This window comes from Nyctereutes procyonoides, unplaced genomic scaffold (genome assembly GCF_905146905.1).
Source record: "Nyctereutes procyonoides isolate TBG_1078 unplaced genomic scaffold, NYPRO_anot_genome, whole genome shotgun sequence".
Classification (NCBI taxonomy): Eukaryota; Metazoa; Chordata; class Mammalia; order Carnivora; family Canidae; genus Nyctereutes; species Nyctereutes procyonoides.
In genome coordinates, this window is record NW_026575146.1 from 78,592,859 (window position 1) to 78,599,777 (window position 6,919).

Below are 6,919 nucleotides of genomic sequence, written 5' to 3' on the forward strand. Positions count from 1 at the left end.
CGCTCGGGGCCCGCGGTCCCGCCCGACAGCTCCGCGTCCTTCCCCCTCCGCGCGGGGCCGCCTCTGGGGGCGGGGCCGGGTCACGTGGGCCGCGCGGGGGCTCGCCGGCCCCTCCCCCCGACGGAGGTCCCGGGTTCCCTTCCTCTGTCCCGGTGGGGGTCCCCGCAGCTGCTGAGGCCTCCCCGTCTCCAGCTGGGATTTCCCGGCAGACGCGAGCGCGCGCACGGGGCCTGCTTGGCACGAGCACGAGCCCGGGGCGTCGGGTCCGGGGCGCGCCCCGCAGCTCGGGGGCGAGGTGCAGGGTCCGCGCCCCCACAGCCCTCCCTCCCCGCCCTGGGGCTTCCCCCTGCAGAGCGGGAGCCGGGGGCCGCCTCCAGAGCGCCTGTCCCGGGACGTCACCCCCACCGGGCCTGGGGATCACCTGGGGAACGTCATCAAGACTGCGGAGGCCCAGGTGACCCCTGGACAGGCTGCTTTAGCAGATGCGCAGCCAGGCTGAGACCCCGGGACGTGGCGCCGGGGCCGCCTCTGCTCTGCGCCCACGCAGGGAGGGTCCGCAGATCCTGTGGAAAAGCAGATCTGACTCCGCAGGTGTGGTGTGGACCCCGGAGCCTACATCTAACCAGCTCCTAGGGGACGCGGATCCTCCTGGCCCCGGGGAGCAGGCCTTGAAGAGCCGGGCTGAGGGGGACCCGGTTCCCTGAGAGGGTGACCTTTGTCCCGTCCCTCAGTGGCCTGTGCTGTGTCCTGGCCTTGAGTCTGTGGACACCACACACACAGCCCAGGGTCCCCAGATCCAGGGGATCGGTTCCCTTGGTAACAGAGAAGCCCAGCCGGCCCGGGTCTCCCCAGTGACCTCACCTGCTCTGGGGAGGATGGATTTCCTCCTGGCAGCAAGGTCACAGAGAGGACTCTGGGGGTGAGACAGGGGCAGGCTGGGTGATGACTGGTGAGGGGAGTGTCCATCCCTGGGTATCACCAGCTTGACCTCTGCTTCCAGGGGCAGAGACTCAGGACCAGGTGTCTGAGGAGCTCACTTCCCAGGTGTGAATAGGACTTCCTGCGTGTCCTGGGAAGTGAAGAGGTGGTGGGAGGTCAGGTGGCCAGCAGGGGAAGGTTTTGAGGAGACCCTCCCTATCAGGGTCTCTTGGCTGAACTGTGGCTCAACCTTGGCTGGTGCCAGGTAAAAAAGTGGGGCGGCACAGAGACCCCTTAAGGGTCACCCTAGAAGCACCCTAGACAGAGCGACAGGACAGAACAGGTCCCCGAAGGGATCAAAGGGGGCTGTTTGAGAAAGGGATGGAATTGAGGCTCCTTCTCTTTAGCTAAGGCCAGCGGTAGGTTTGGTGTCCTGGGTGTTGTCTGCGTGTCCCTATGTCGCTCCTTGGAGGCGCTGCCGGAGGCTGCACCCGCGATTCTGACCAGGCCCCAAAGGATGTGGGTGGCCCTGAGCCCTGGGCAGAGGTGACGACTGGTCAGCCCGGGGCCTGGTCCCTGTGGGTCCTAGATTGCCTGAGTCCACCCCAGGGCAGGGTGAGCCAGGGGAGAGGACAGGGCACTGTCCAGAAGATTCCTGATTCCACCCAGGGATGTGCTCCCTCAGAGGAGCTCTCTGTCCTCAACAGTTCAAGGAATGAAGGAGTAGGCATCTCTTAAGACTTTGAAATCTTTTTATTTTTATTTTTATTTATTTATGATAGAGGAGAGAGAGAGAGAGAGAGAGAGAGGCAGAGACACAGGCAGAGGGAGAAGCAGGCTCCATGCACCGGGAGCCCGACGTGGGATTCGATCCCGGGTCTCCAGGATCGCGCCCTGGGCCAAAGGCAGGCGCCAAACCGCTGCGCCACCCAGGGATCCCAATATACAGCTCTTATTATGTTGAGCAGCAGCATGCTATACATGATTCTATACTTGTAATTTCTGCATATCTGTGTCTTTGCACAAAGGGTACCCACTGATTAGAAAGGGAAACACTCCGGCACTATTAGTGGGAACATAAAGTGGGCAGCCACTCTGGAAAACAGTATAAAGTTTCCTCAAATGTTAAAAATAGAGGTACTCTGTGATCCAGCAATTGCATTACTAGGTATTTACCTGAGGGATAAAAAAATACTAATTCAAAGGGATACACACACTCTGATGTTTCTAGCAGCATTATTTACAGTAGCCAAACTATGGAAACAGCCCAAACATCCAGCAGTTGATGAATGGATAGAGATGACATGGTATACACAATGGAATACAACTCAGTCACAAAAAGGAATGAAATCTTGTCATTTCCAATGTGGGTGGAGCTAGATTATATCATACAAAGTGAAATAAGTCAATCAGAGAAAGAGAAATACCATAATATTTCACTCCTGTGGAATCTATGAAACAAAAAAAATTAGAGCAGAGGCAAAAAGGAGAGTCAGGCAAACCAAGAAACAAACTCTTCACTACAGAGAATGAACTGATGGTTGTCAGAAGGGAGGTAGGTGGGGGGATGAGTGAAATAGGAGATGGGGATTAAGCAGGGCACTTGCTGTGATGAGCACCGGGTATTGTAAGGAAGGGTTGAATCACTTGATTGTATACATGCAACTACAATTTCACTATGTAAACTAACTGAAATGTATTTTATTCTATTCTTTAAATTTTAAAAATTTATTTTTTGGGGAGGAGAAGTGTAGAGGGAGTCAGAGAGGATATCCAGCTGACTCCCCACTGAGCACCAGAGCCCAAGGCAGAGCTCCATCCCCTGATCTGAGATCATGTCCCAACTTGAAATTGAAGGGCAGACACCCAAACAACCGAGCTACCCAGGTACCCCAACTAATTGGAATTAAAACAAAAACTTTAGAAAATACCCACTGACCAGTTCTTTGTCACTAAAATTGTTACACTGGCATAAGTCCAGACAACTCGTTAGGATGTGCCTCTTGATATGATGCAATATAAAACCCGGGAAACATTCTTGCAGGGAAAAAAAAAACATAAGCTGAATCTATTTAAACTTTGAGATTCATTTACCAATTTATAGTGAGTACAGGGTTTAGAGAAGCAAGTGAAATGACACCATAAGGAAACAAAGTGAGAATGTGGGCATTCTACAAGACAACATTTCTGCTCTGGTCTTTCAAAGAGTGTACATCTTTTTAAAAATTTCAGGGGTAGAGGAGTGTTACAGAGTGAATTGTTCTGCTTCCAGAATTTTCAAAAATGAACACGCGAATGAATCTCGCAGCTATCTCAGGAAATAAAATATGGCTAGCACCCTAGAAGTTCCTGTCCTCTTCCATTTGTAAATGTTTTTTTTTTAAGATTTATTTATTTATTTAAAAGAGCAGGGAAGGGCAGTAGGAAAGAGAAAGGAATCCACAAGGAGACTTCTGACTGAGCTCAGAGTCCCACACAGGGATCCAACCCAGGGCCCTGACTTCATGACCTGAGCTGAAAGCAGAGCTGGATGCTTACCTGACTCAGCCACCCAGGTGCCCCCATTTATACACTTCTGATGTTCAATCACCTTTGCTTTCCTGGGACAAACTGAACTTATTCCTGGTGTATTGTCTTATTCTATGTACTGTTGGATTTGGTTTGAGAATACCTTGTTTAGCATTTTTGCCCCTCTGTTCATGAGGATGACTGGCCTGATAGTTTCCTCTTTTTGTGCTTTTGTTGTTGATCTTATTTCTATTGAAGGTTTATACTAACCTTGGAATGAGTTGAGGGATATTCCGTCTCAGTTCTACGCATGAATTTGTATGATTTTGAGACAATTTGTCTTGAAAGTTCTATGGAACTCACTAATAAAACTTCTCAGCTAGAAATTTGTTTATCTTTCCTTAAAATCTTTTCATATGGAAAATTTCAAAGATGTGCAAAGAGAGTTTGTATACAAACATGTACAAATGGACTCTAGTTCATTATATCAGGGAGAATGGTATCCTGAACCCCCATGTAGCCATCTCCAGCTCCAAAGTGTCAACTCCTGATGAAGCTTACTGTATCCATCTCCCTTCTTCTTCTCCACCCATTGGATCAATATTAGAAATCATAGAATATTGTAGGGAAACACTTTGTGTGTACTTCTAAAACATGAAGCCCCACTGCCCAATTACAAAAAATCAAACCTAGAGAAAAGTTGCAAGACTATTAGAGGGAACTCCCATATACATTTCATGCTTATTTACCAAAGCCGCATGTGTATTCTAGCTCTATAGATATAAATATGTGCATGCACACAAACCTTTTTCATTCAATACATATATGATTTTTGATGGATCACATGACTGTTACACGAATCCTTATAATTCTTTTTTTAAAGAGTTTTATTTATTTATTCATGAGAGACACACACACACAGAGAAAGAGAGAGAGAGAGATGCAGAGACACAGGTAGAGGAAGAAGCAGGCTCCATGCAGGGAGCCCGACACGGGACTCAATCCTGGGACTCCAGGATCACGCCCTGAGCCAAAGGCAGGCTCTAAACCGTTGAGCCACCCAGGGCTTATAAATCCTTTTAATTCATCCTAACTACTTCAGCCCAAATCTCATCAGAACCAGGATTTTCTCCTATATATCCACGGTAGGATACTAGAGCTCCAACAATTTTGATATTAATACAACAATATAATCTACTATGATGTCTATATTAGCCTCCTATTACTGCTGTAACACTCACAAACACAGCAGCTCAAAAGCAACAGACATTTGTTAACTTACATTTTGGGAGGTCAGAAGTCCAATATGGGTTTTACTGGGCTCAAATAAACATATTGGCAGGGCCACTTTCCTGTCTGGAGGTTCTAAGGGTGTATCCGTTTTCTTGCCTTTTCCAGCCTCTGGAGTCTGCTGATTCTCCTTGGCTTGTGGTCTCTTTTTTTGGCTCAGGTCATGAGGTCAGGGTCCTGAGGTTGAGCCCTGCATTGGACTTCCTGCTCAGTGGGGAATCTGCTTGAGGATTCTCTCCCTGTGCCCCATCCTCCTACTCAGGAGCATTTCTCTCTCTCTCTCTCTCTGATGTAGAAATAAATCTTAAATCAGAAAGGATTTCACAATGGTGCCACTGGACACCAGAAGAAGGAAACAAGTATGGACTGAAAAAGTGTCTGAAGAAACAATGGTCCAACAAGCTGACCCCCAAACACGATACACATCACTAAGACACATGGCAAACTTCTGAAAACTAAAGATGAGAAAAAAATCTTTAAAAACAGCCAGAGAAACAACTCATTGCATATTAAGGAGCTCTGGTTCAAGACACAAGTTTTGTATCTGATGCATGGAGGCCAAAAAGAAGTAACCTGTTTTTCTAGTGGAGGACAAATCCTGTCTCTGACAAAATGATCCTGAGAAGCAAAAGGGAAATAAGGAAATTTTCTGATGAAGGAGGAAGATGAAAATTTGTTGCTACTTGACCTGCTATTAAAAGATGGCTAAAAGGAAAAGATCCAATTCATCGTTCTCTGTTGCTTATCTTTGGTGTCCTATCTAAAAGCTAACAAAATTTACTTGGTTTTGAAGTAAACTGTACTTCTACCTGGTGGCTCAAACTCATGATCCTGAGATCAAGAGTCATACGCTCCACAGACCTAGTCAGCCAGGTGCCCTTAATCAATTTTTTTAAAGATTTTATTTATTTGAGAGAGAGAGGTGAGAAAGCACAAGCAGGGGGAGCAACAGAGGGAGAGGGAGAAGCAGGCTCCCCACTGAACAGGGGTTCAGGATTTGAGGGGGCTCAATCCCAGAGGAGGCTCAATCCCAGGACCCGCTAAGACAGATGTTTAATGACTTAGCCACCCTGGTGCCCTGCCCCTAACTAAATTTAAAATAAATGAAACCAGAGTATGTTCTCTAAAAATAGTAATCAAACTAGAAATCAACAAATGAAAGACAACAGAAAAATTTCCAAAATATTTTGAAAGTAAGCTACATATATGTAAATAAACTATGGGTCAAAAGAGAAGACTCAAAGGAAATTTTAAAAATACACAGAATTAAATACACTAAAAACTCTCCATCATTTCTGGGATGCAGGTTGTACTGTGTGTCGAGATGGGAATTTGTACCCTGAAATGTTTACAGAGGAAATATCTCAAATCAATAATCTCATGTCCTACCACAAGACCTAGGAAAATAAGAGCAAAGTGAACCCAACTAAAAGTAGAAAGAAAGAAATCATGAAGAGAAGAGCACCCAGGTGGCCCTTATGTCAGACACTGTGAGTAGATAGAATCGACCTGAGCCCCATAGAAGGGCAGGGCTGAGTCTGTAACATCAGAGTTGGTTCTGTGGGTGGGATATGGATGCAAAAGAGGAAGATGGGGTGGCTGTGAGGGGCCTAGTCTTCTCTCCCTTTGAAGGGTCATAGGCAGATGCAGGAGCCCTCAGATGGTGACCTCTACCCTGGGAGATCTTCAGGCTTCACTAGCCCTTGGGTGGAACATTTGCTCTGCCAGGAAGGGTGGGCAGAGGGCAAAGGACTCTGACACCAGGCACAGGGCTCATCTAGGAGGAGCTGTGAGAAGAGCCCAGGGTTCTGCTCAGCTCTGCTGCCTGGGGGGTGGGGGCGCTCAGCTGGAGCTCAGGAAACAGGATGCTGTACTCAGGGGGGCTGGAGGCGGGTGATGGGTGTGTTTCCAAGGTCAGGCACCAAGAGTCAGAAGTTAATCAGGAAACATTCCTGCCTTGCTGTAGGCAAGGGAGTGAGTTACCTGACCCTCAGGGGCCAGGAGATTCCTCAAAGGCTTGAGCAGACTCCCAGCCTCCCCATGGACACCCCCTGGGTGCAGCAATCAGCCATGCAGGGAGCTAGAATGGATGTTCCAGCAAGTAACATCCACACATGTGATAAGGGTTTAGGATTGAGAGATGAGAGCAGAATCGGGTTGTCCCATGAGAATGCTACTTCTGCCTCACTGCACTCTCTTCTGT